Genomic DNA, 27,376 nt, shown 5'->3' with positions numbered 1-27,376 from the left:
CGATAGATCGCGGTTGCTTTGAGCAAGAAATAAAGCAGTAATGTCAGAAGTGGGATTCGAACCCACGCCTCCAGAGGAGACTGCGACCTGAACACAGCGCCTTAGACCGCTCGGCCATCCTGACTGGCTTGCGCTTGACCGTCAAGTGCGCGCCGGCTATCGCAGACAGCTTGGAGAGTGACAATTGGAACTTCTGTCATATCCTACTTTAGTCCCGCAGCTCTACTAACAAGGAAGGCAGCCCAATAGCTATGTCTTTTTAGTCCATAGTGTAGAATTTAGAAGATCTGCATTTTTCTCTTGCACATCTTGAAAGAAAACACATGAATGCGTCTTTTTTGTATGAGATTAGTAATTGAGAGGCAATGAGCACGAAAAGTCGGTTTTCCTCTTCAAAATCCACTTGATGAAAGACAAAGATAAGCAAGGAGGTAGCTGGCATCTCTTGATGCGCACAGTTCAAAACTTAGCGTTTCAAATAAAAATGACCGCCGATAGCAGAAACCAAACACTGGCCGCCACAGAGGCGTACAACCCGAACGTAGCCTTAAAACCACCGTGCCGGACAGGTCAATCCATAGATATTTTCAGGACAGTGAGGTTTGTTTAATAAGTGGCGCATATGGGCATTCCAAAGGCTGAATTGCAATATCTTCAGCATGTTGTGAATATATGTATCTAGGAGATAATTGAAATTCAACAGAATGTATCCCAGTGGATTGATTCCAACATTCCAACTTGTAATGCGTTGACTCCTGGCTAAGTTACCTCTGTAATTATCAGATGCATGGAACATTCAAGCTTGAGTTCTATTTTCCAAAATAAAAATGGAAAGTGTTCCTTCCTCTGTGAGATTGGTTAGCAGGTGGCAAGTGTCTTTTAACAAAAGTTTTTTTTTTCAATCAATCCGTAGACTTTTCCAAGACAGTGAGGTTTGTTTAATGAATGGCTAATACTCCTGATGGTGGAATTGCAATGTTTTCAACATGTTGTGAATATAGGTAACTTGGAGAATAGATTAAAATAGAATTGTGGTAGAAATTGAGTAGTTATGTATGGAACAAAGCACTTTTCACTGGTTAATAAATAGATGCCTGTATTTCATTGTGAATAAATAGATGCCTGTATTTCATTGTGCACATCCACAGTTTACCACGGAAAAGTAGAAAGCTAAAAGAAAATGTGATTGACTTGGAAAGAGTGTGATGTGGGAGTCTAAGAGGCCCCTGTGAGATTTAAACTCACGACCCCTGGTTTACAAGACCAGTGCTCTAACCACTGAGCTATGGAGCCCTGATTTAAACTTGTTTGGGGGGGTGTCAAAACTCCATATGTGGAACGTCGTCATCCAACTTGCAAGGAAAACCAAGGTTAATTAATCTGGTAGGAAGAAAAAATATTTCTCTTGAAGGACATAGCCAGTTTGCTTCTCTGAAATATGTTGCTGAGAAAAAAAAACAATTGGAGAACACACCTAGAGCAGCAGCAATATATCGTCATCCAATTACTTGTAATGTAGCTGGCGATACCAAGCAAGCTAACGATAGATCGCGGTTGCTTTGAGCAAGAAATAAAGCAGTAATGTCAGAAGTGGGATTCGAACCCACGCCTCCAGAGGAGACTGCGACCTGAACGCAGCGCCTTAGACCGCACTGCCATCCTGACTGGCTTGTGCTTGACTGGCAATTGAGCGCCGGCTATCGCAGACAGCTTGGAGAGCGACAAATGGAACTTCTGTCATATCCTACTTTAGTCCCGCAGCTCTACTAACAAGGAAGGCAGCCCAATAGCTATGTCTTTTTAGTCCATAGTGTAGAATTTAGAAGATCTGCATTTTTCTCTTGCACGTCTTGAAAGAAAACACATGAATGCGTCTTTTTTGTATGAGATTAGTAATTGAGAGGCAATGAGCACGAAAAGTCGGTTTTCCTCTTCAAAATCCACTTGATGAAAGACAAAGATAAGCAAGGAGGTAGCTGGCATCTCTTGATGCGCACAGTTCAAAACTTAGCGTTTCAAATAAAAATGACCGCCGATAGCAGAAACCAAACACTGGCCGCCACAGAGGCGTACAACCCGAACGTAGCCTTAAAACCACCGTGCCGGACAGGTCAATCCATAGATATTTTCAGGACAGTGAGGTTTGTTTAATAAGTGGCGCATATGGGCATTCCAAAGGCTGAATTGTAATATCTTCAGCATGTTGTGAATATATGTATCTAGGAGATTATTGAAATTCAACAGAATGTATCCCAGTGGATTGATTCCAACATTCCAACTTGTGATGCGTTGACTCCTGGCTAAGTTACCTCTGTAATTATCAGATGCATGGAACATTCAAGCTTGAGTTCTATTTTCCAAAATAAAAATGGAAAGTGTTCCTTCCTCTGTGAGATTGGTTAGCAGGTGGCAAGTGTCTTTTAACAAAAGTTTTTTTTTTCAATCAATCCGTAGACTTTTCCAAGACAGTGAGGTTTGTTTAATGAATGGCTAATACTCCTGATGGTGGAATTGCAATGTTTTCAACATGTTGTGAATATAGGTAACTTGGAGAATAGATTAAAATAGAATTGTGGTAGAAATTGAGTAGTTATGTATGGAACAAAGCACTTTTCACTGGTTAATAAATAGATGCCTGTATTTCATTGTGAATAAATAGATGCCTGTATTTCATTGTGCACATCCACAGTTTACCACGGAAAAGTAGAAAGCTAAAAGAAAATGTGATTGACTTGGAAAGAGTGTGATGTGGGAGTCTAAGAGGCCCCTGTGAGATTTGAACTCACAACCCCTGGTTTACAAGACCAGTGCTCTAACCCCTGAGCTAGGGAGCCCTGATTTAAGCTTGTTTGGGGGGGTGTCAAAACTCCACATGTGGAACGTCGTCATCCAACTTGCAAGGAAAACCAAGGTTAATTAATCTGGTAGGAAGAAAAAATATTTCTCTTGAAGGACATAGCCAGTTTGCTTCTCTGAAATATGTTGCTGAGAAAAAAAACAATTGGAGAACACACCTAGAGCAGCAGCAATATATCGTCATCCAATTACTTGTAATGTAGCTGGCGATACCAAGCAAGCTAACGATAGATCGCGGTTGCTTTGAGCAAGAAATAAAGCAGTAATGTCAGAAGTGGGATTCGAACCCACGCCTCCAGAGGAGACTGCGACCTGAACGCAGCGCCTTAGACCGCTCGGCCATCCTGACTGGCTTGCGCTTGACTGTCAAGTGAGCGCCGGCTATCGCAGACAGCTTGGAGAGCGACAATTGGAACTTCTGTCATATCCTACTTTAGTCCCGCAGCTCTACTAACAAGGAAGGCAGCCCAATAGCTATGTCTTTTTAGTCCATAGTGTAGAATTTAGAAGATCTGCATTTTTCTCTTGCACATCTTGAAAGAAAACACATGAATGCGTCTTTTTTGTATGAGATTAGTAATTGAGAGGCAATGAGCACGAAAAGTCGGTTTTCCTCTTCAAAATCCACTTGATGAAAGACAAAGATAAGCAAGGAGGTAGCTGGCATCTCTTGATGCGCACAGTTCAAAACTTAGCGTTTCAAATAAAAATGACCGCCGATAGCAGAAACCAAACACTGGCCGCCACAGAGGCGTACAACCCGAACGTAGCCTTAAAACCACCGTGCCGGACAGGTCAATCCATAGATATTTTCAGGACAGTGAGGTTTGTTTAATAAGTGGCGCATATGGGCATTCCAAAGGCTGAATTGCAATATCTTCAGCATGTTGTGAATATATGTATCTAGGAGATAATTGAAATTCAACAGAATGTATCCCAGTGGATTGATTCCAACATTCCAACTTGTGATGCGTTGACTCCTGGCTAAGTTACCTCTGTAATTATCAGATGCATGGAACATTCAAGCTTGAGTTCTATTTTCCAAAATAAAAATGGAAAGTGTTCCTTCCTCTGTGAGATTGGTTAGCAGGTGGCAAGTGTCTTTTAACAAAAGTTTTTTTTTTCAATCAATCCGTAGACTTTTCCAAGACAGTGAGGTTTGTTTAATGAATGGCTAATACTCCTGATGGTGGAATTGCAATGTTTTCAACATGTTGTGAATATAGGTAACTTGGAGAATAGATTAAAATAGAATTGTGGTAGAAATTGAGTAGTTATGTATGGAACAAAGCACTTTTCACTGGTTAATAAATAGATGCCTGTATTTCATTGTGAATAAATAGATGCCTGTATTTCATTGTGCACATCCACAGTTTACCACGGAAAAGTAGAAAGCTAAAAGAAAATGTGATTGACTTGGAAAGAGTGTGATGTGGGAGTCTAAGAGGCCCCTGTGAGATTTGAACTCACGACCCCTGGTTTACAAGACCAGTGCTCTAACCCCTGAGCTAGGGATCCCTGATTTAAGCTTGTTTGGGGGGGTTGTCAAAACTCCACATGTGGAACGTCGTCATCCAACTTGCAAGGAAAACCAAGGTTAATAAATCTGGTAGGAAGTAAAAATATTTCTCTTGAAGGACATAGCCAGTTTGCTTCTCTGAAATATGTTGCTGAGAAAAAAAACAATTGGAGAACACACCTAGAGCAGCAGCAATATATCGTCATCCAATTACTTGTAATGTAGCTGGCGATACCAAGCAAGCTAACGATAGATCGCGGTTGCTTTGAGCAAGAAATAAAGCAGTAATGTCAGAAGTGGGATTCGAACCCACGCCTCCAGAGGAGACTGCGACCTGAACGCAGCACCTTAGACCGCTCGCCCATCCTGACTGGCTTGTGCTTGACCGGCAAGTGAGCGCCGGCTATCGCAGACAGCTTGGAGAGCGACAAATGGAACTTCTGTCATATCCTACTTTAGTCCCTCAGCTCTACTAACAAGGAAGGCAGCCGAATAGCTATGTCTTTTTAGTCCATAGTGTAGAATTTAGAAGATCTGCATTTTTCTCTTGCACGTCTTGAAAGAAAACACATGAATGCGTCTTTGTTGTATGAGATTAGTAATTGAGAGGCAATGAGCACGAAAAGTCGGTTTTCCTCTTCAAAATCCACTTGATGAAAGACAAAGATAAGCAAGGAGGTAGCTGGCATCTCTTGATGCGCACAGTTCAAAACTTAGCGTTTCAAATAAAAACGACCGCCGATAGGAGAAACCAAACACTGGCCGCCACAGAGGCGTACAACCCGAACGTAGCCTTAAAACCACCGTGCCGGACAGGTCAATCCATAGATATTTTCAGGACAGTGAGGTTTGTTTAATAAGTGGCGCATATGGGCATTCCAAAGGCTGAATTGCAATATCTTCAGCATGTTGTGAATATATGTATCTAGGAGATAATTGAAATTCAGCAGAATGTATCCCAGTGGATTGATTCCAACATTCCAACTTGTGATGCGTTGACTTCTGGCTAAGTTACCTCTGTAATTATAAGATGCATGGAACATTCAAGCTTGAGTTCTATTTTCCAAAATAAAAATGGAAAGTGTTCCTTCCTCTGTGAGATTGGTTAGCAGGTGGCAAGTGTCTTTTAACAAAAGTTTTTTTTTTCAATCAATCCGTAGACTTTTCCAAGACAGTGAGGTTTGTTTAATGAATGGCTAATACTCCTGATGGTGGAATTGCAATGTTTTCAACATGTTGTGAATATAGGTAACTTGGAGAATAGATTAAAATAGAATTGTGGTAGAAATTGAGTAGTTATGTATGGAACAAAGCACTTTTCACTGGTTAATAAATAGATGCCTGTATTTCATTGTGAATAAATAGATGCCTGTATTTCATTGTGCACATCCACAGTTTACCACGGAAAAGTAGAAAGCTAAAAGAAAATGCGATTGACTTGGAAAGAGTGTGATGTGGGAGTCTAAGAGGCCCCTGTGAGATTTGAACTCACGACCCCTGGTTTACAAGACCAGTGCTCTAACCCCTGAGCTAGGGAGCCCTGATTTAAGCTTGTTTGGGGGGGTGTCAAAACTCCACATGTGGAACGTCGTCATCCAACTTGCAAGGAAAACCAAGGTTAATTAATCTGGTAGGAAGAAAAAATATTTCTCTTGAAGGACATAGCCAGTTTGCTTCTCTGAAATATGTTGCTGAGAAAAAAAACAATTGGAGAACACACCTAGAGCAGCAGCAATATATCGTCATCCAATTACTTGTGATGAAGCTGGCGATACCAAGCAAGCTAACGATAGATCGCGGTTGCTTTGAGCAAGAAATAAAGCAGTAATGTCAGAAGTGGGATTCGAACCCACGCCTCCAGAGGAGACTGCGACCTGAACACAGCGCCTTAGACCGCTCGGCCATCCTGACTAGCTTGCGCTTGACCGTCAAGTGCGCGCCGGCTATCGCAGACAGCTTGGAGAGTGACAATTGGAACTTCTGTCATATCCTACTTTAGTCCCGCAGCTCTACTAACAAGGAAGGCAGCCCAATAGCTATGTCTTTTTAGTCCATAGTGTAGAATTTAGAAGATCTGCATTTTTCTCTTGCACATCTTGAAAGAAAACACATGAATGCGTCTTTTTTGTATGAGATTAGTAATTGAGAGGCAATGAGCACGAAAAGTCGGTTTTCCTCTTCAAAATCCACTTGATGAAAGACAAAGATAAGCAAGGAGGTAGCTGGCATCTCTTGATGCGCACAGTTCAAAACTTAGCGTTTCAAATAAAAATGACCGCCGATAGCAGAAACCAAACACTGGCCGCCACAGAGGCGTACAACCCGAACGTAGCCTTAAAACCACCGTGCCGGACAGGTCAATCCATAGATATTTTCAGGACAGTGAGGTTTGTTTAATAAGTGGCGCATATGGGCATTCCAAAGGCTGAATTGCAATATCTTCAGCATGTTGTGAATATATGTATCTAGGAGATAATTGAAATTCAACAGAATGTATCCCAGTGGATTGATTCCAACATTCCAACTTGTAATGCGTTGACTCCTGGCTAAGTTACCTCTGTAATTATCAGATGCATGGAACATTCAAGCTTGAGTTCTATTTTCCAAAATAAAAATGGAAAGTGTTCCTTCCTCTGTGAGATTGGTTAGCAGGTGGCAAGTGTCTTTTAACAAAAGTTTTTTTTTTCAATCAATCCGTAGACTTTTCCAAGACAGTGAGGTTTGTTTAATGAATGGCTAATACTCCTGATGGTGGAATTGCAATGTTTTCAACATGTTGTGAATATAGGTAACTTGGAGAATAGATTAAAATAGAATTGTGGTAGAAATTGAGTAGTTATGTATGGAACAAAGCACTTTTCACTGGTTAATAAATAGATGCCTGTATTTCATTGTGAATAAATAGATGCCTGTATTTCATTGTGCACATCCACAGTTTACCACGGAAAAGTAGAAAGCTAAAAGAAAATGTGATTGACTTGGAAAGAGTGTGATGTGGGAGTCTAAGAGGCCCCTGTGAGATTTAAACTCACGACCCCTGGTTTACAAGACCAGTGCTCTAACCACTGAGCTATGGAGCCCTGATTTAAACTTGTTTGGGGGGGTGTCAAAACTCCATATGTGGAACGTCGTCATCCAACTTGCAAGGAAAACCAAGGTTAATTAATCTGGTAGGAAGAAAAAATATTTCTCTTGAAGGACATAGCCAGTTTGCTTCTCTGAAATATGTTGCTGAGAAAAAAAAACAATTGGAGAACACACCTAGAGCAGCAGCAATATATCGTCATCCAATTACTTGTGATGAAGCTGGCGATACCAAGCAAGCTAACGATAGATCGCGGTTGCTTTGAGCAAGAAATAAAGCAGTAATGTCAGAAGTGGGATTCGAACCCACGCCTCCAGAGGAGACTGCGACCTGAACACAGCGCCTTAGACCGCTCGGCCATCCTGACTAGCTTGCGCTTGACCGTCAAGTGCGCGCCGGCTATCGCAGACAGCTTGGAGAGTGACAATTGGAACTTCTGTCATATCCTACTTTAGTCCCGCAGCTCTACTAACAAGGAAGGCAGCCCAATAGCTATGTCTTTTTAGTCCATAGTGTAGAATTTAGAAGATCTGCATTTTTCTCTTGCACATCTTGAAAGAAAACACATGAATGCGTCTTTTTTGTATGAGATTAGTAATTGAGAGGCAATGAGCACGAAAAGTCGGTTTTCCTCTTCAAAATCCACTTGATGAAAGACAAAGATAAGCAAGGAGGTAGCTGGCATCTCTTGATGCGCACAGTTCAAAACTTAGCGTTTCAAATAAAAATGACCGCCGATAGCAGAAACCAAACACTGGCCGCCACAGAGGCGTACAACCCGAACGTAGCCTTAAAACCACCGTGCCGGACAGGTCAATCCATAGATATTTTCAGGACAGTGAGGTTTGTTTAATAAGTGGCGCATATGGGCATTCCAAAGGCTGAATTGCAATATCTTCAGCATGTTGTGAATATATGTATCTAGGAGATAATTGAAATTCAACAGAATGTATCCCAGTGGATTGATTCCAACATTCCAACTTGTAATGCGTTGACTCCTGGCTAAGTTACCTCTGTAATTATCAGATGCATGGAACATTCAAGCTTGAGTTCTATTTTCCAAAATAAAAATGGAAAGTGTTCCTTCCTCTGTGAGATTGGTTAGCAGGTGGCAAGTGTCTTTTAACAAAAGTTTTTTTTTTCAATCAATCCGTAGACTTTTCCAAGACAGTGAGGTTTGTTTAATGAATGGCTAATACTCCTGATGGTGGAATTGCAATGTTTTCAACATGTTGTGAATATAGGTAACTTGGAGAATAGATTAAAATAGAATTGTGGTAGAAATTGAGTAGTTATGTATGGAACAAAGCACTTTTCACTGGTTAATAAATAGATGCCTGTATTTCATTGTGAATAAATAGATGCCTGTATTTCATTGTGCACATCCACAGTTTACCACGGAAAAGTAGAAAGCTAAAAGAAAATGTGATTGACTTGGAAAGAGTGTGATGTGGGAGTCTAAGAGGCCCCTGTGAGATTTAAACTCACGACCCCTGGTTTACAAGACCAGTGCTCTAACCACTGAGCTATGGAGCCCTGATTTAAACTTGTTTGGGGGGGTGTCAAAACTCCATATGTGGAACGTCGTCATCCAACTTGCAAGGAAAACCAAGGTTAATTAATCTGGTAGGAAGAAAAAATATTTCTCTTGAAGGACATAGCCAGTTTGCTTCTCTGAAATATGTTGCTGAGAAAAAAAAACAATTGGAGAACACACCTAGAGCAGCAGCAATATATCGTCATCCAATTACTTGTAATGTAGCTGGCGATACCAAGCAAGCTAACGATAGATCGCGGTTGCTTTGAGCAAGAAATAAAGCAGTAATGTCAGAAGTGGGATTCGAACCCACGCCTCCAGAGGAGACTGCGACCTGAACGCAGCGCCTTAGACCGCACTGCCATCCTGACTGGCTTGTGCTTGACTGGCAATTGAGCGCCGGCTATCGCAGACAGCTTGGAGAGCGACAAATGGAACTTCTGTCATATCCTACTTTAGTCCCGCAGCTCTACTAACAAGGAAGGCAGCCCAATAGCTATGTCTTTTTAGTCCATAGTGTAGAATTTAGAAGATCTGCATTTTTCTCTTGCACGTCTTGAAAGAAAACACATGAATGCGTCTTTTTTGTATGAGATTAGTAATTGAGAGGCAATGAGCACGAAAAGTCGGTTTTCCTCTTCAAAATCCACTTGATGAAAGACAAAGATAAGCAAGGAGGTAGCTGGCATCTCTTGATGCGCACAGTTCAAAACTTAGCGTTTCAAATAAAAATGACCGCCGATAGCAGAAACCAAACACTGGCCGCCACAGAGGCGTACAACCCGAACGTAGCCTTAAAACCACCGTGCCGGACAGGTCAATCCATAGATATTTTCAGGACAGTGAGGTTTGTTTAATAAGTGGCGCATATGGGCATTCCAAAGGCTGAATTGCAATATCTTCAGCATGTTGTGAATATATGTATCTAGGAGATTATTTAAATTCAACAGAATGTATCCCAGTGGATTGATTCCAACATTCCAACTTGTGATGCGTTGACTCCTGGCTAAGTTACCTCTGTAATTATCAGATGCATGGAACATTCAAGCTTGAGTTCTATTTTCCAAAATAAAAATGGAAAGTGTTCCTTCCTCTGTGAGATTGGTTAGCAGGTGGCAAGTGTCTTTTAACAAAAGTTTTTTTTTTCAATCAATCCGTAGACTTTTCCAAGACAGTGAGGTTTGTTTAATGAATGGCTAATACTCCTGATGGTGGAATTGCAATGTTTTCAACATGTTGTGAATATAGGTAACTTGGAGAATAGATTAAAATAGAATTGTGGTAGAAATTGAGTAGTTATGTATGGAACAAAGCACTTTTCACTGGTTAATAAATAGATGCCTGTATTTCATTGTGAATAAATAGATGCCTGTATTTCATTGTGCACATCCACAGTTTACCACGGAAAAGTAGAAAGCTAAAAGAAAATGTGATTGACTTGGAAAGAGTGTGATGTGGGAGTCTAAGAGGCCCCTGTGAGATTTGAACTAACGACCCCTGGTTTACAAGACCAGTGCTCTAACCCCTGAGCTAGGGAGCCCTGATTTAAGCTTGTTTGGGGGGGTGTCAAAACTCCACATGTGGAACGTCGTCATCCAACTTGCAAGGAAAACCAAGGTTAATTAATCTGGTAGGAAGAAAAAATATTTCTCTTGAAGGACATAGCCAGTTTGCTTCTCTGAAATATGTTGCTGAGAAAAAAAACAATTGGAGAACACACCTAGAGCAGCAGCAATATATCGTCATCCAATTACTTGTAATGTAGCTGGCGATACCAAGCAAGCTAACGATAGATCGCGGTTGCTTTGAGCAAGAAATAAAGCAGTAATGTCAGAAGTGGGATTCGAACCCACGCCTCCAGAGGAGAACTTAGCCAGGAGTCAACGCATCACAAGTTGGAATGTTGGAATCAATCCACTGGGATACATTCTGTTGAATTTCAATTATCTCCTAGATACATATATTCACAACATGCTGAAGATATTGCAATTCAGCCTTTGGAATGCCCATATGCGCCACTTATTAAACAAACCTCACTGTCCTGAAAATATCTATGGATTGACCTGTCCGGCACGGTGGTTTTAAGGCTACGTTCGGGTTGTACGCCTCTGTGGCGGCCAGTGTTTGGTTTCTGCTATCGGCGGTCATTTTTATTAGACCGCTCGGCCATCCTGACTGGCTTGCGCTTGACCGTCAAGTGAGCGCCGTCTATCGCAGACAGCTTGGAGAGCGACAATTGGAACTTCTGTCATATCCTACTTTAGTCCCGCAGCTCTACTAACAAGGAAGGCAGCCCAATAGCTATGTCTTTTTAGTCCATAGTGTAGAATTTAGAAGATCTGCATTTTTCTCTTGCACATCTTGAAAGAAAACACATGAATGCGTCTTTTTTGTATGAGATTAGTAATTGAGAGGCAATGAGCACGAAAAGTCGGTTTTCCTCTTCAAAATCCACTTGATGAAAGACAAAGATAAGCAAGGAGGTAGCTGGCATCTCTTGATGCGCACAGTTCAAAACTTAGCGTTTCAAATAAAAATGACCGCCGATAGCAGAAACCAAACACTGGCCGCCACAGAGGCGTACAACCCGAACGTAGCCTTAAAACCACCGTGCCGGACAGGTCAATCCATAGATATTTTCAGGACAGTGAGGTTTGTTTAATAAGTGGCGCATATGGGCATTCCAAAGGCTGAATTGCAATATCTTCAGCATGTTGTGAATATATGTATCTAGGAGATAATTGAATTTCAACAGAATGTATCCCAGTGGATTGATTCCAACATTCCAACTTGTGATGCGTTGACTCCTGGCTAAGTTACCTCTGTAATTATCAGATGCATGGAACATTCAAGCTTGAGTTCTATTTTCCAAAATAAAAATGGAAAGTGTTCCTTCCTCTGTGAGATTGGTTAGCAGGTGGCAAGTGTCTTTTAACAAAAGTTTTTTTTTTCAATCAATCCGTAGACTTTTCCAAGACAGTGAGGTTTGTTTAATGAATGGCTAATACTCCTGATGGTGGAATTGCAATGTTTTCAACATGTTGTGAATATAGGTAACTTGGAGAATAGATTAAAATAGAATTGTGGTAGAAATTGAGTAGTTATGTATGGAACAAAGCACTTTTCACTGGTTAATAAATAGATGCCTGTATTTCATTGTGCACATCCACAGTTTACCACGGAAAAGTAGAAAGCTAAAAGAAAATGTGATTGACTTGGAAAGAGTGTGATGTGGGAGTCTAAGAGGCCCCTGTGAGATTTGAACTCACGACCCCTGGTTTACAAGACCAGTGCTCTAACCCCTGAGTTAGGGAGCCCTGATTTAAGCTTGTTTGGGGGGGTGTCAAAACTCCACATGTGGAACGTCGTCATCCAACTTGCAAGGAAAACCAAGGTTAATTAATCTGGTAGGAAGTAAAAATATTTCTCTTGAAGGACATAGCCAGTTTGCTTCTCTGAAATATGTTGCTGAGAAAAAAAACAATTGGAGAACACACCTAGAGCAGCAGCAATATATCGTCATCCAATTACTTGTAAACGATAGATCGCGGTTGCTTTGAGCAAGAAATAAAGCAGTAATGTCAGAAGTGGGATTCGAACCCACGCCTCCAGAGGAGAATTTAGCCAGGAGTCAACGCATCACAAGTTGGAATGTTGGAATCAATCCACTGGGATACATTCTGTTGAATTTCAATTATCTCCTAGATACATATATTCACAACATGCTGAAGATATTGCAATTCAGCCTTTGGAATGCCCATATGCGCCACTTATTAAACAAACCTCACTGTCCTGAAAATATCTATGGATTGACCTGTCCGGCACGGTGGTTTTAAGGCTACGTTCGGGTTGTACGCCTCTGTGGCGGCCAGTGTTTGGTTTCTGCTATCGGCGGTCATTTTTATTAGACCGCTCGGCCATCCTGACTGGCTTGCGCTTGACCGTCAAGTGAGCGCCGGCTATCGCAGACAGCTTGGAGAGCGACAATTGGAACTTCTGTCATATCCTACTTTAGTCCCGCAGCTCTACTAACAAGGAAGGCAGCCCAATAGCTATGTCTTTTTAGTCCATAGTGTAGAATTTAGAAGATCTGCATTTTTCTCTTGCACATCTTGAAAGAAAACACATGAATGCGTCTTTTTTGTATGAGATTAGTAATTGAGAGGCAATGAGCACGAAAAGTCGGTTTTCCTCTTCAAAATCCACTTGATGAAAGACAAAGATAAGCAAGGAGGTAGCTGGCATCTCTTGATGCGCACAGTTCAAAACTTAGCGTTTCAAATAAAAATGACCGCCGATAGCAGAAACCAAACACTGGCCGCCACAGAGGCGTACAACCCGAACGTAGCCTTAAAACCACCGTGCCGGACAGGTCAATCCATAGATATTTTCAGGACAGTGAGGTTTGTTTAATAAGTGGCGCATATGGGCATTCCAAAGGCTGAATTGCAATATCTTCAGCATGTTGTGAATATATGTATCTAGGAGATAATTGAAATTCAACAGAATGTATCCCAGTGGATTGATTCCAACATTCCAACTTGTGATGCGTTGACTCCTGGCTAAGTTACCTCTGTAATTATCAGATGCATGGAACATTCAAGCTTGAGTTCTATTTTCCAAAATAAAAATGGAAAGTGTTCCTTCCTCTGTGAGATTGGTTAGCAGGTGGCAAGTGTCTTTTAACAAAAGTTTTTTTTTTCAATCAATCCGTAGACTTTTCCAAGACAGTGAGGTTTGTTTAATGAATGGCTAATACTCCTGATGGTGGAATTGCAATGTTTTCAACATGTTGTGAATATAGGTAACTTGGAGAATAGATTAAAATAGAATTGTGGTAGAAATTGAGTAGTTATGTATGGAACAAAGCACTTTTCACTGGTTAATAAATAGATGCCTGTATTTCATTGTGCACATCCACAGTTTACCACGGAAAAGTAGAAAGCTAAAAGAAAATGTGATTGACTTGGAAAGAGTGTGATGTGGGAGTCTAAGAGGCCCCTGTGAGATTTGAACTCACGACCCCTGGTTTACAAGACCAGTGCTCTAACCCCTGAGCTAGGGAGCCCTGATTTAACCCCTTAACACCGCAGCCAAATGTACAAGTTGTGAACGAAACAAAACGTAAACAAAACCTGGCATTTGCGCTATATGTCTGTCCAACCGTAATTCACCTCTTTCATATTAAATGCACCCCCCCTTATTATATATCATTTTATTCAGGGGAAACAGGGCTTTCATTTAATATCAAATATTTAGCTATGAAACATAATTTAATATGAAAAAAATGGGAGAAAATAAGATTTTTTTTGATTTTTTTCGTTCTACATGACATTTTAACTGTTAATGTCATAATACTGTTTGCTTTTACTGCAATAAAATACACATATTTGTATTCAGCAAAGTCTCACGTGTAAAACAGTACCCCCTATGTACAGGTTTTATGGTGTTTTGGGAAGTTACAGGGTCAAATATAGCGTGTTACATTTGAAATTGAAATTCGCCAGATTGGTTACGTTGCCTTTGAGACTGTATAGTAGCCCAGGAAATAAATTTACACCCATAATGGCATACCATTTGCAATAGTAGACGACCCAAGGTATTGCAAATAAGCGATGTCCAGTCTTTTTTAGTAGCCATTTGGTCACAAACACTGGCCAAAGTTAGCGTTCGTATTTGTTTGTGTGTGAAAAATGCAAAAAACGCCAATTTTGGCCAGTGTTTGTGACTAAGTGGCTACTAAAAAAGACTGGACATACCCCATTTGCAATACCTTTGGTTGTCTACTATTGCAAATGGTATGCCATCATAGGGGTAATTTTCATTCTTGGGCTACCATAGGGTCATAAAGGCAACGTAAGCAATCTGGCGAATTTTAATGTGAAAAAAATTAAACACAAGCATTATATTTGACGCTGTAATTTTTGAAAACACCATAAAACCTGTACATGAGGGGTACTGTTGTACTCAGGAGACTTCGCTGAACACAAATATTTGTGTTTCAAAACAGTAAAAAGTATTGCAGCAATAATATCGTCCCTGTAAGTGCTGTTTGTGCGTGAAAAATGCAAAAAACGTCACTTTTACTGGCGATATCATGGTTGTAATACATTTTACTGTTTTGAAACACTAATATTTGTGTTCAGCGAAGTCTCCCGAGTAAAACAGTACCCCCCATGTACAGGTTTTATGGTGTCTTGGAAAGTTATAGGGTTAAATATAGTGCTAGCAAATTAAATTCCCTATACTTTCGGCATGGGTGGTCAGGCAGGTCCCGCTAATTGTAATTAATTAGGATACCTAATTATGTAAAATTATTACATAAATATATGTGTAGAATTAATATATGTATATATATATACATATGTGTATATATACGTATATATATATATATTTTTTTTAATATTTTTATTTATATATAGGTATATATATAGTGATATATACGTATATATTTATGTATATAGATATATATATTATTTCGTTCTACGTGTATTTTGATATAAATATATATATATTAATATCACAATACAGTTAGAACGAAATAAAACACATCTATATATTTTTTAATATTTTATTTTTAATTATTTATTTTATTTTATTTTTTTACGTATTTACATATTTATTTTTTTTATATTATTTATAAATATATATATAACAATAATTATATATATATTTAATCAGTATCAGTCTACGTGTAATTTGATATTAATATATATATATATATATATATATATATTAATATTTAAATACACGTCGTGTATGTGTAAATGTGTGTGTATGTGTATATATATATATATATACTTAGATCATATATATATAATATATATGATCTAAGTATATTTTATTTGTAACTGTCATTTTTTTTATTTCTTTTTTTAACTAATATTTTTTTTTTTTTACAGGACAGGGGGCAGAGACAGTGTCAGCCAGTGATGTCACATCACTGGCTGACACACAGGATCAGTGATCACAGTGACTGCCTGTCACTGTGATCACCTCCTGCAGATTGGGTAATTGACCACAGGGGGGAGTGCCTGGGTGGTACAAGCACTCCCCCCTTCCAATCTGCAGGGGGATCACTGTGCCAGTTACATGTGTCAGCCAATAGGCTGACACATGTAACACTGATCGCAGTGACAGGCTGTCACTGCGATCAGAGCGCTCTGAGATCGCAGTGACAGCCTGTCACTGCGATCTCAGACCTAGCAGATCGCGGTCACTGACCCCAGGGGGACTGCCTGGGGGGCCAGGTAAGTCCCCCGACCGCGATCTGCAGAAGGGGAAAGCCGCCGGCCGCATGTGTCAGCCGATTTGAAATCGGCTGACACATGCTTAATACTGGTCGCAGTGACAGCCTGTCACTGCGATCAGAGACTGCAGATCGCGGTCACCGGCCACAGGGGGGGTTGCCTGGGGGGCCAGGCATCCCCCCCGACCGCGATCTGCAGCGGGCGATTAGCGCCGGCCACGTGGGCGGCCATTATGGCGAGGACGTACTATTACGCCCGCCGGCGTTTAGAGCCGGTTCCTGCAGGGCGTAATAGTACGTCCTCCGGATTTAAGGGGTTAAGCTTGTTTGGGGGGGTGTCAAAACTCCACATGTGGAACGTCGTCATCCAACTTGCAAGGAAAACCAAGGTTAATTAATCTGGTAGGAAGTAAAAATATTTCTCTTGAAGGACATAGCCAGTTTGCTTCTCTGAAATATGTTGCTGAGAAAAAAAACAATTGGAGAACACACCTAGAGCAGCAGCAATATATCGTCATCCAATTACTTGTAATGTAGCTGGCGATACCAAGCATTCTAACAATAGATCGCGGTTGCTTTGAGCAAGAAATAAAGCAGTAATGTCAGAAGTGGGATTCGAACCCACGCCTCCAGAGGAGACTGCGACCTGAACGCAGCACCTTAGACCGCTCAGCCATCCTGACTGGCTTGTGCTTGACCGGCAAGTGAGCGCCGGCTATCGCAGACAGCTTGGAGAGCGACAAATGGAACTTCTGTCATATCCTACTTTAGTCCCTCAGCTCTACTAACAAGGAAGGCAGCCCAATAGCTATGTCTTTTTAGTCCATAGTGTAGAATTTAGAAGATCTGCATTTTTCTCTTGCACGTCTTGAAAGAAAACACATGAATGCGTCTTTTTTGTATGAGATTAGTAATTGAGAGGCAATTAGCACGAAAAGTCGGTTTTCCTCTTCAAAATCCACTTGATGAAAGACAAAGATAAGCAAGGAGGTAGCTGGCATCTCTTGATGCGCACAGTTCAAAACTTAGCGTTTCAAATAAAAACGACCGCCGATAGCAGAAACCAAACACTGGCCGCCACAGAGGCGTACAACCCGAACGTAGCCTTAAAACCACCGTGCCGGACAGGTCAATCCATAGATATTTTCAGGACAGTGAGGTTTGTTTAATAAGTGGCGCATATGGGCATTCCAAAGGCTGAATTGCAATATCTTCAGCATGTTGTGAATATATGTATCTAGGAGATAATTGAAATTCAACAGAATGTATCCCAGTGGATTGATTCCAACATTCCAACTTGTGATGCGTTGACTCCTGGCTAAGTTACCTCTGTAATTATAAGATGCATGGAACATTCAAGCTTGAGTTCTATTTTCCAAAATAAAAATGGAAAGTGTTCCTTCCTCTGTGAGATTGGTTAGCAGGTGGCAAGTGTCTTTTAACAAAAGTTTTTTTTTTCAATCAATCCGTAGACTTTTCCAAGACAGTGAGGTTTGTTTAATGAATGGCTAATACTCCTGATGGTGGAATTGCAATGTTTTCAACATGTTGTGAATATAGGTAACTTGGAGAATAGATTAAAATAGAATTGTGGTAGAAATTGAGTAGTTATGTATGGAACAAAGCACTTTTCACTGGTTAATAAATAGATGCCTGTATTTCATTGTGAATAAATAGATGCCTGTATTTCAATGTGCACATTCACAGTTTACCACGGAAAAGTAGAAAGCTAAAAGAAAATGTGATTGACTTGGAAAGAGTGTGATGTGGGAGTCTAAGAGGCCCCTGTGAGATTTGAACTAACGACCCCTGGTTTACAAGACCAGTGCTCTAACCCCTGAGCTAGGGAGCCCTGATTTAAGCTTGTTTGGGGGGGTGTCAAAACTCCACATGTGGAACGTCGTCATCCAACTTGCAAGGAAAACCAAGGTTAATTAATCTGGTAGGAAGAAAAAATATTTCTCTTGAAGGACATAGCCAGTTTGCTTCTCTGAAATATGTTGCTGAGAAAAAAAACTATTGGAGAACACACCTAGAGCAGCAGCAATATATCGTCATCCAATTACTTGTAATGTAGCTGGCGATACCAAGCAATCTAACGATAGATCGCGGTTGCTTTGAGCAAGAAATAAAGCAGTAATGTCAGAAGTGGGATTCGAACCCACGCCTCCAGAGGAGACTGCGACCTGAACGCAGCGCCTTAGACCGCTCGGCCATCCTGACTGGCTTGTGCTTGACCGGCAAGTGAGCGCCGGCTATCGCAGACAGCTTGGAGAGCGACAAATGGAACTTCTGTCATATCCTACTTTAGTCCCTCAGCTCTACTAACAAGGAAGGCAGCCCAATAGCTATGTATTTTTAGTCCATAGTGTAGAATTTAGAAGATCTGCATTTTTCTCTTGCACGTCTTGAAAGAAAACACATGAATGCGTCTTTTTTGTATGAGATTAGTAATTGAGAGGCAATGAGCACGAAAAGTCGGTTTTCCTCTTCAAAATCCACTTGATGAAAGACAAAGATAAGCAAGGAGGTAGCTGGCATCTCTTGATGCGCACAGTTCAAAACTTAGCGTTTCAAATAAAAATGACTGCCGATAGCAGAAACCAAACACTGGCCGCCACAGAGGCGTACAACCCGAACGTAGCCTTAAAACCACCGTGCCGGACAGGTCAATCCATAGATATTTTCAGGACAGTGAGGTTTGTTTAATAAGTGGCGCATATGGGCATTCCAAAGGCTGAATTGCAATATCTTCAGCATGTTGTGAATATATGTATCTAGGAGATAATTGAAATTCAACAGAATGTATCCCAGTGGATTGATTACAACATTCCAACTTGTAATGCGTTGACTCCTGGCTAAGTTACCTCTGTAATTATCAGATGCATGGAACATTCAAGCTTGAGTTCTATTTTCCAAAATAAAAATGGAAAGTGTTCCTTCCTCTGTGAGATTGGTTAGCAGGTGGCAAGTGTCTTTTAACAAAAGTTTTTTTTTTCAATCAATCCGTAGACTTTTCCAAGACAGTGAGGTTTGTTTAATGAATGGCTAATACTCCTGATGGTGGAATTGCAATGTTTTCAACATGTTGTGAATATAGGTAACTTGGAGAATAGATTAAAATAGAATTGTGGTAGAAATTGAGTAGTTATGTATGGAACAAAGCACTTTTCACTGGTTAATAAATAGATGCCTGTATTTCATTGTGAATAAATAGATGCCTGTATTTCAATGTGCACATTCACAGTTTACCACGGAAAAGTAGAAAGCTAAAAGAAAATGTGATTGACTTGGAAAGAGTGTGATGTGGGAGTCTAAGAGGCCCCTGTGAGATTTGAACTCACGACCCCTGGTTTACAAGACCAGTGCTCTAACCCCTGAGCTAGGGAGCCCTGATTTAAGCTTGTTTGGGGGGGTGTCAAAACTCCACATGTGGAACGTCGTCATCCAACTTGCAAGGAAAACCAAGGTTAATTAATCTGGTAGGAAGAAAAAATATTTCTCTTGAAGGACATAGCCAGTTTGCTTCTCTGAAATATGTTGCTGAGAAAAAAAACAATTGGAGAACACACCTAGAGCAGCAGCAATATATCGTCATCCAATTACTTGTAATGTAGCTGGCGATACCAAGCAAGCTAACGATAGATCGCGGTTGCTTTGAGCAAGAAATAAAGCAGTAATGTCAGAAGTGGGATTCGAACCCACGCCTCCAGAGGAGACTGCGACCTGAACGCAGCGCCTTAGACCGCTCGGCCATCCTGACTGGCTTGCGCTTGACCGTCAAGTGAGCGCCGGCTATCGCAGACAGCTTGGAGAGCGACAATTGGAACTTCTGTCATATCCTACTTTAGTCCCGCAGCTCTACTAACAAGGAAGGCAGCCCAATAGCTATGTCTTTTTAGTCCATAGTGTAGAATTTAGAAGATCTGCATTTTTCTCTTGCACATCTTGAAAGAAAACACATGAATGCGTCTTTTTTGTATGAGATTAGTAATTGAGAGGCAATGAGCACGAAAAGTCGGTTTTCCTCTTCAAAATCCACTTGATGAAAGACAAAGATAAGCAAGGAGGTAGCTGGCATCTCTTGATGCGCACAGTTCAAAACTTAGCGTTTCAAATAAAAATGACCGCCGATAGCAGAAACCAAACACTGGCCGCCACAGAGGCGTACAACCTGAACGTAGCCTTAAAACCACCGTGCCGGACAGGTCAATCCATAGATATTTTCAGGACAGTGAGGTTTGTTTAATAAGTGGCGCATATGGGCATTCCAAAGGCTGAATTGCAATATCTTCAGCATGTTGTGAATATATGTATCTAGGAGATTATTGAAATTCAACAGAATGTATCCCAGTGGATTGATTCCAACATTCCAACTTGTGATGCGTTGACTCCTGGCTAAGTTACCTCTGTAATTATCAGATGCATGGAACATTCAAGCTTGAGTTCTATTTTCCAAAATAAAAATGGAAAGTGTTCCTTCCTCTGTGAGATTGGTTAGCAGGTGGCAAGTGTCTTTTAACAAAAGTTTTTTTTTTCAATCAATCCGTAGACTTTTCCAAGACAGTGAGGTTTGTTTAATGAATGGCTAATACTCCTGATGGTGGAATTGCAATGTTTTCAACATGTTGTGAATATAGGTAACTTGGAGAATAGATTAAAATAGAATTGTGGTAGAAATTGAGTAGTTATGTATGGAACAAAGCACTTTTCACTGGTTAATAAATAGATGCCTGTATTTCATTGTGAATAAATAGATGCCTGTATTTCATTGTGCACATCCACAGTTTACCACGGAAAAGTAGAAAGCTAAAAGAAAATGTGATTGACTTGGAAAGAGTGTGATGTGGGAGTCTAAGAGGCCCCTGTGAGATTTGAACTCACGACCCCTGGTTTACAAGACCAGTGCTCTAACCCCTGAGCTAGGGAGCCCTGATTTAAGCTTGTTTGGGGGGGTGTCAAAACTCCACATGTGGAACGTCGTCATCCAACTTGCAAGGAAAACCAAGGTTAATTAATCTGGTAGGAAGAAAAAATATTTCTCTTGAAGGACATAGCCAGTTTGCTTCTCTGAAATATGTTGCTGAGAAAAAAAACAATTGGAGAACACACCTAGAGCAGCAGCAATATATCGTCATCCAATTACTTGTAATGTAGCTGGCGATACCAAGCAAGCTAACGATAGATCGCGGTTGCTTTGAGCAAGAAATAAAGCAGTAATGTCAGAAGTGGGATTCGAACCCACGCCTCCAGAGGAGACTGCGACCTGAACGCAGCGCCTTAGACCGCTCGGCCATCCTGACTGGCTTGCGCTTGACCGTCAAGTGAGCGCCGGCTATCGCAGACAGCTTGGAGAGCGACAATTGGAACTTCTGTCATATCCTACTTTAGTCCCGCAGCTCTACTAACAAGGAAGGCAGCCCAATAGCTATGTCTTTTTAGTCCATAGTGTAGAATTTAGAAGATCTGCATTTTTCTCTTGCACATCTTGAAAGAAAACACATGAATGCGTCTTTTTTGTATGAGATTAGTAATTGAGAGGCAATGAGCACGAAAAGTCGGTTTTCCTCTTCAAAATCCACTTGATGAAAGACAAAGATAAGCAAGGAGGTAGCTGGCATCTCTTGATGCGCACAGTTCAAAACTTAGCGTTTCAAATAAAAATGACCGCCGATAGCAGAAACCAAACACTGGCCGCCACAGAGGCGTACAACCTGAACGTAGCCTTAAAACCACCGTGCCGGACAGGTCAATCCATAGATATTTTCAGGACAGTGAGGTTTGTTTAATAAGTGGCGCATATGGGCATTCCAAAGGCTGAATTGCAATATCTTCAGCATGTTGTGAATATATGTATCTAGGAGATTATTGAAATTCAACAGAATGTATCCCAGTGGATTGATTCCAACATTCCAACTTGTGATGCGTTGACTCCTGGCTAAGTTACCTCTGTAATTATCAGATGCATGGAACATTCAAGCTTGAGTTCTATTTTCCAAAATAAAAATGGAAAGTGTTCCTTCCTCTGTGAGATTGGTTAGCAGGTGGCAAGTGTCTTTTAACAAAAGTTTTTTTTTTCAATCAATCCGTAGACTTTTCCAAGACAGTGAGGTTTGTTTAATGAATGGCTAATACTCCTGATGGTGGAATTGCAATGTTTTCAACATGTTGTGAATATAGGTAACTTGGAGAATAGATTAAAATAGAATTGTGGTAGAAATTGAGTAGTTATGTATGGAACAAAGCACTTTTCACTGGTTAATAAATAGATGCCTGTATTTCATTGTGAATAAATAGATGCCTGTATTTCATTGTGCACATCCACAGTTTACCACGGAAAAGTAGAAAGCTAAAAGAAAATGTGATTGACTTGGAAAGAGTGTGATGTGGGAGTCTAAGAGGCCCCTGTGAGATTTGAACTCATGACCCCTGGTTTACAAGACCAGTGCTCTAACCCCTGAGCTAGGGAGCCCTGATTTAAGCTTGTTTGGGGGGGTGTCAAAACTCCACATGTGGAACGTCGTCATCCAACTTGCAAGGAAAACCAAGGTTAATTAATCTGGTAGGAAGAAAAAATATTTCTCTTGAAGGACATAGCCAGTTTGCTTCTCTGAAATATGTTGCTGAGAAAAAAAAACAATTGGAGAACACACCTAGAGCAGCAGCAATATATCGTCATCCAATTACTTGTAATGTAGCTGGCGATACCAAGCAAGCTAACGATAGATCGCGGTTGCTTTGAGCAAGAAATAAAGCAGTAATGTCAGAAGTGGGATTAGAACCCACGCCTCCAGAGGAGACTGCGACCTGAACGCAGCGCCTTAGACCGCTCGGCCATCCTGACTGGCTTGTGCTTGACCGGCAAGTGAGCGCCGGCTATCGCAGACAGCTTGGAGAGCGACAAATGGAACTTCTGTCATATCCTACTTTAGTCCCTCAGCTCTACTAACAAGGAAGGCATCCGAATAGCTATGTCTTTTTAGTCCATAGTGTAGAATTTAGAAGATCTGCATTTTTCTCTTGCACGTCTTGAAAGAAAACACATGAATGCGTCTTTTTTGTATGAGATTAGTAATTGAGAGGCAATGAGCTCGAAAAGTCGGTTTTCCTCTTCAAAATCCACTTGATGAAAGACAAAGATAAGCAAGGAGGTAGCTGGCATCTCTTGATGCGCACAGTTCAAAACTTAGCGTTTCAAATAAAAATGACCGCCGATAGCAGAAACCAAACACTGGCCGCCACAGAGGCGTACAACCTGAACGTAGCCTTAAAACCACCGTGCCGGACAGGTCAATCCATAGATATTTTCAGGACAGTGAGGTTTGTTTAATAAGTGGCGCATATGGGCATTCCAAAGGCTGAATTGCAATATCTTCAGCATGTTGTGAATATATGTATCTAGGAGATAATTTAAATTCAACAGAATGTATCCCAGTGGATTGATTCCAACATTCCAACTTGTGATGCGTTGACTCCTGGCTAAGTTACCTCTGTAATTATCAGATGCATGGAACATTCAAGCTTGAGTTCTATTTTCCAAAATAAAAATGGAAAGTGTTCCTTCCTCTGTGAGATTGGTTAGCAGGTGGCAAGTGTCTTTTAATAAAAGTTTTTTTTTTCAATCAATCCGTAGACTTTTCCAAGACAGTGAGGTTTGTTTAATGAATGGCTAATACTCCTGATGGTGGAATTGCAATGTTTTCAACATGTTGTGAATATAGGTAACTTGGAGAATAGATTAAAATAGAATTGTGGTAGAAATTGAGTAGTTATGTATGGAACAAAGCACTTTTCACTGGTTAATAAATAGATGCCTGTATTTCATTGTGAATAAATAGATGCCTGTATTTCATTGTGCACATCCACAGTTTACCACGGAAAAGTAGAAAGCTAAAAGAAAATGTGATTGACTTGGAAAGAGTGTGATGTGGGAGTCTAAGAGGCCCCTGTGAGATTTGAACTCATGACCCCTGGTTTACAAGACCAGTGCTCTAACCCCTGAGCTAGGGAGCCCTGATTTAAGCTTGTTTGGGGGGGTGTCAAAACTCCACATGTGGAACGTCGTCATCCAACTTGCAAGGAAAACCAAGGTTAATTAATCTGGTAGGAAGAAAAAATATTTCTCTTGAAGGACATAGCCAGTTTGCTTCTCTGAAATATGTTGCTGAGAAAAAAAAACAATTGGAGAACACACCTAGAGCAGCAGCAATATATCGTCATCCAATTACTTGTAATGTAGCTGGCGATACCAAGCAAGCTAACGATAGATCGCGGTTGCTTTGAGCAAGAAATAAAGCAGTAATGTCAGAAGTGGGATTCGAACCCACGCCTCCAGAGGAGACTGCGACCTGAACGCAGCGCCTTAGACCGCTCGGCCATCCTGACTGGCTTGCGCTTGACCGTCAAGTGAGCGCCGGCTATCGCAGACAGCTTGGAGAGCGACAATTGGAACTTCTGTCATATCCTACTTTAGTCCCGCAGCTCTACTAACAAGGAAGGCAGCCCAATAGCTATGTCTTTTTAGTCCATAGTGTAGAATTTAGAAGATCTGCATTTTTCTCTTGCACATCTTGAAAGAAAACACATGAATGCGTCTTTTTTGTATGAGATTAGTAATTGAGAGGCAATGAGCACGAAAAGTCGGTTTTCCTCTTCAAAATCCACTTGATGAAAGACAAAGATAAGCAAGGAGGTAGCTGGCATCTCTTGATGCGCACAGTTCAAAACTTAGCGTTTCAAATAAAAATGACCGCCGATAGCAGAAACCAAACACTGGCCGCCACAGAGGCGTACAACCTGAACGTAGCCTTAAAACCACCGTGCCGGACAGGTCAATCCATAGATATTTTCAGGACAGTGAGGTTTGTTTAATAAGTGGCGCATATGGGCATTCCAAAGGCTGAATTGCAATATCTTCAGCATGTTGTGAATATATGTATCTAGGAGATTATTGAAATTCAACAGAATGTATCCCAGTGGATTGATTCCAACATTCCAACTTGTGATGCGTTGACTCCTGGCTAAGTTACCTCTGTAATTATCAGATGCATGGAACATTCAAGCTTGAGTTCTATTTTCCAAAATAAAAATGGAAAGTGTTCCTTCCTCTGTGAGATTGGTTAGCAGGTGGCAAGTGTCTTTTAACAAAAGTTTTTTTTTTCAATCAATCCGTAGACTTTTCCAAGACAGTGAGGTTTGTTTAATGAATGGCTAATACTCCTGATGGTGGAATTGCAATGTTTTCAACATGTTGTGAATATAGGTAACTTGGAGAATAGATTAAAATAGAATTGTGGTAGAAATTGAGTAGTTATGTATGGAACAAAGCACTTTTCACTGGTTAATAAATAGATGCCTGTATTTCATTGTGAATAAATAGATGCCTGTATTTCATTGTGCACATCCACAGTTTACCACGGAAAAGTAGAAAGCTAAAAGAAAATGTGATTGACTTGGAAAGAGTGTGATGTGGGAGTCTAAGAGGCCCCTGTGAGATTTGAACTCATGACCCCTGGTTTACAAGACCAGTGCTCTAACCCCTGAGCTAGGGAGCCCTGATTTAAGCTTGTTTGGGGGGGTGTCAAAACTCCACATGTGGAACGTCGTCATCCAACTTGCAAGGAAAACCAAGGTTAATTAATCTGGTAGGAAGAAAAAATATTTCTCTTGAAGGACATAGCCAGTTTGCTTCTCTGAAATATGTTGCTGAGAAAAAAAAACAATTGGAGAACACACCTAGAGCAGCAGCAATATATCGTCATCCAATTACTTGTAATGTAGCTGGCGATACCAAGCAAGCTAACGATAGATCGCGGTTGCTTTGAGCAAGAAATAAAGCAGTAATGTCAGAAGTGGGATTAGAACCCACGCCTCCAGAGGAGACTGCGACCTGAACGCAGCGCCTTAGACCGCTCGGCCATCCTGACTGGCTTGTGCTTGACCGGCAAGTGAGCGCCGGCTATCGCAGACAGCTTGGAGAGCGACAAATGGAACTTCTGTCATATCCTACTTTAGTCCCTCAGCTCTACTAACAAGGAAGGCATCCGAATAGCTATGTCTTTTTAGTCCATAGTGTAGAATTTAGAAGATCTGCATTTTTCTCTTGCACGTCTTGAAAGAAAACACATGAATGCGTCTTTTTTGTATGAGATTAGTAATTGAGAGGCAATGAGCTCGAAAAGTCGGTTTTCCTCTTCAAAATCCACTTGATGAAAGACAAAGATAAGCAAGGAGGTAGCTGGCATCTCTTGATGCGCACAGTTCAAAACTTAGCGTTTCAAATAAAAATGACCGCCGATAGCAGAAACCAAACACTGGCCGCCACAGAGGCGTACAACCTGAACGTAGCCTTAAAACCACCGTGCCGGACAGGTCAATCCATAGATATTTTCAGGACAGTGAGGTTTGTTTAATAAGTGGCGCATATGGGCATTCCAAAGGCTGAATTGCAATATCTTCAGCATGTTGTGAATATATGTATCTAGGAGATAATTTAAATTCAACAGAATGTATCCCAGTGGATTGATTCCAACATTCCAACTTGTGATGCGTTGACTCCTGGCTAAGTTACCTCTGTAATTATCAGATGCATGGAACATTCAAGCTTGAGTTCTATTTTCCAAAATAAAAATGGAAAGTGTTCCTTCCTCTGTGAGATTGGTTAGCAGGTGGCAAGTGTCTTTTAATAAAAGTTTTTTTTTTCAATCAATCCGTAGACTTTTCCAAGACAGTGAGGTTTGTTTAATGAATGGCTAATACTCCTGATGGTGGAATTGCAATGTTTTCAACATGTTGTGAATATAGGTAACTTGGAGAATAGATTAAAATAGAATTGTGGTAGAAATTGAGTAGTTATGTATGGAACAAAGCACTTTTCACTGGTTAATAAATAGATGCCTGTATTTCATTGTGAATAAATAGATGCCTGTATTTCATTGTGCACATCCACAGTTTACCACGGAAAAGTAGAAAGCTAAAAGAAAATGTGATTGACTTGGAAAGAGTGTGATGTGGGAGTCTAAGAGGCCCCTGTGAGATTTGAACTCATGACCCCTGGTTTACAAGACCAGTGCTCTAACCCCTGAGCTAGGGAGCCCTGATTTAAGCTTGTTTGGGGGGGTGTCAAAACTC

General features: G+C 40.8%; 21 non-coding genes across 21 annotated transcripts; all 21 read right to left on the bottom strand.

The window, feature by feature from the left end:
- Window positions 1-41: 41 nt before the first annotated feature.
- Window positions 42-124, bottom strand: TRNAL-CAG (transfer RNA leucine (anticodon CAG)). The gene has a single exon. It is a non-coding gene; the product is annotated as a tRNA-Leu (tRNA).
- A 1,096-nt stretch (window positions 125-1,220) lies between these two features.
- Window positions 1,221-1,293, bottom strand: TRNAT-UGU (transfer RNA threonine (anticodon UGU)). Its single transcript has one exon. It is a non-coding gene; the product is annotated as a tRNA-Thr (tRNA).
- A 1,468-nt stretch (window positions 1,294-2,761) lies between these two features.
- Window positions 2,762-2,834, bottom strand: TRNAT-UGU (transfer RNA threonine (anticodon UGU)). The gene has a single exon. It is a non-coding gene; the product is annotated as a tRNA-Thr (tRNA).
- Window positions 2,835-3,122: 288 nt separating this feature from the next.
- TRNAL-CAG (transfer RNA leucine (anticodon CAG)) lies at window positions 3,123-3,205 on the bottom strand. Its single transcript has one exon. It is a non-coding gene; the product is annotated as a tRNA-Leu (tRNA).
- A 2,637-nt stretch (window positions 3,206-5,842) lies between these two features.
- On the bottom strand, window positions 5,843-5,915 carry TRNAT-UGU (transfer RNA threonine (anticodon UGU)). The gene has a single exon. It is a non-coding gene; the product is annotated as a tRNA-Thr (tRNA).
- A 288-nt stretch (window positions 5,916-6,203) lies between these two features.
- On the bottom strand, window positions 6,204-6,286 carry TRNAL-CAG (transfer RNA leucine (anticodon CAG)). Its single transcript has one exon. It is a non-coding gene; the product is annotated as a tRNA-Leu (tRNA).
- A 1,096-nt stretch (window positions 6,287-7,382) lies between these two features.
- Window positions 7,383-7,455, bottom strand: TRNAT-UGU (transfer RNA threonine (anticodon UGU)). Its single transcript has one exon. It is a non-coding gene; the product is annotated as a tRNA-Thr (tRNA).
- Window positions 7,456-7,744: 289 nt separating this feature from the next.
- TRNAL-CAG (transfer RNA leucine (anticodon CAG)) lies at window positions 7,745-7,827 on the bottom strand. The gene has a single exon. It is a non-coding gene; the product is annotated as a tRNA-Leu (tRNA).
- Window positions 7,828-8,923: 1,096 nt separating this feature from the next.
- On the bottom strand, window positions 8,924-8,996 carry TRNAT-UGU (transfer RNA threonine (anticodon UGU)). Its single transcript has one exon. It is a non-coding gene; the product is annotated as a tRNA-Thr (tRNA).
- Window positions 8,997-13,992: 4,996 nt separating this feature from the next.
- Window positions 13,993-14,065, bottom strand: TRNAT-UGU (transfer RNA threonine (anticodon UGU)). Its single transcript has one exon. It is a non-coding gene; the product is annotated as a tRNA-Thr (tRNA).
- A 2,781-nt stretch (window positions 14,066-16,846) lies between these two features.
- Window positions 16,847-16,929, bottom strand: TRNAL-CAG (transfer RNA leucine (anticodon CAG)). The gene has a single exon. It is a non-coding gene; the product is annotated as a tRNA-Leu (tRNA).
- Window positions 16,930-18,386: 1,457 nt separating this feature from the next.
- Window positions 18,387-18,469, bottom strand: TRNAL-CAG (transfer RNA leucine (anticodon CAG)). Its single transcript has one exon. It is a non-coding gene; the product is annotated as a tRNA-Leu (tRNA).
- Window positions 18,470-19,565: 1,096 nt separating this feature from the next.
- Window positions 19,566-19,638, bottom strand: TRNAT-UGU (transfer RNA threonine (anticodon UGU)). The gene has a single exon. It is a non-coding gene; the product is annotated as a tRNA-Thr (tRNA).
- A 288-nt stretch (window positions 19,639-19,926) lies between these two features.
- Window positions 19,927-20,009, bottom strand: TRNAL-CAG (transfer RNA leucine (anticodon CAG)). The gene has a single exon. It is a non-coding gene; the product is annotated as a tRNA-Leu (tRNA).
- Window positions 20,010-21,105: 1,096 nt separating this feature from the next.
- On the bottom strand, window positions 21,106-21,178 carry TRNAT-UGU (transfer RNA threonine (anticodon UGU)). Its single transcript has one exon. It is a non-coding gene; the product is annotated as a tRNA-Thr (tRNA).
- Window positions 21,179-21,466: 288 nt separating this feature from the next.
- Window positions 21,467-21,549, bottom strand: TRNAL-CAG (transfer RNA leucine (anticodon CAG)). Its single transcript has one exon. It is a non-coding gene; the product is annotated as a tRNA-Leu (tRNA).
- A 1,096-nt stretch (window positions 21,550-22,645) lies between these two features.
- On the bottom strand, window positions 22,646-22,718 carry TRNAT-UGU (transfer RNA threonine (anticodon UGU)). Its single transcript has one exon. It is a non-coding gene; the product is annotated as a tRNA-Thr (tRNA).
- Window positions 22,719-24,186: 1,468 nt separating this feature from the next.
- Window positions 24,187-24,259, bottom strand: TRNAT-UGU (transfer RNA threonine (anticodon UGU)). Its single transcript has one exon. It is a non-coding gene; the product is annotated as a tRNA-Thr (tRNA).
- Window positions 24,260-24,548: 289 nt separating this feature from the next.
- TRNAL-CAG (transfer RNA leucine (anticodon CAG)) lies at window positions 24,549-24,631 on the bottom strand. The gene has a single exon. It is a non-coding gene; the product is annotated as a tRNA-Leu (tRNA).
- Window positions 24,632-25,727: 1,096 nt separating this feature from the next.
- Window positions 25,728-25,800, bottom strand: TRNAT-UGU (transfer RNA threonine (anticodon UGU)). Its single transcript has one exon. It is a non-coding gene; the product is annotated as a tRNA-Thr (tRNA).
- Window positions 25,801-27,268: 1,468 nt separating this feature from the next.
- On the bottom strand, window positions 27,269-27,341 carry TRNAT-UGU (transfer RNA threonine (anticodon UGU)). The gene has a single exon. It is a non-coding gene; the product is annotated as a tRNA-Thr (tRNA).
- Between the last annotated feature and the right edge of the window lie 35 nt (window positions 27,342-27,376).

This window comes from Pelobates fuscus, chromosome 12, assembly GCF_036172605.1.
Source record: "Pelobates fuscus isolate aPelFus1 chromosome 12, aPelFus1.pri, whole genome shotgun sequence".
Lineage (NCBI taxonomy): Eukaryota > Metazoa > Chordata > Amphibia > Anura > Pelobatidae > Pelobates > Pelobates fuscus.
This window is presented reverse-complemented; position numbering and strand designations above follow the sequence as displayed.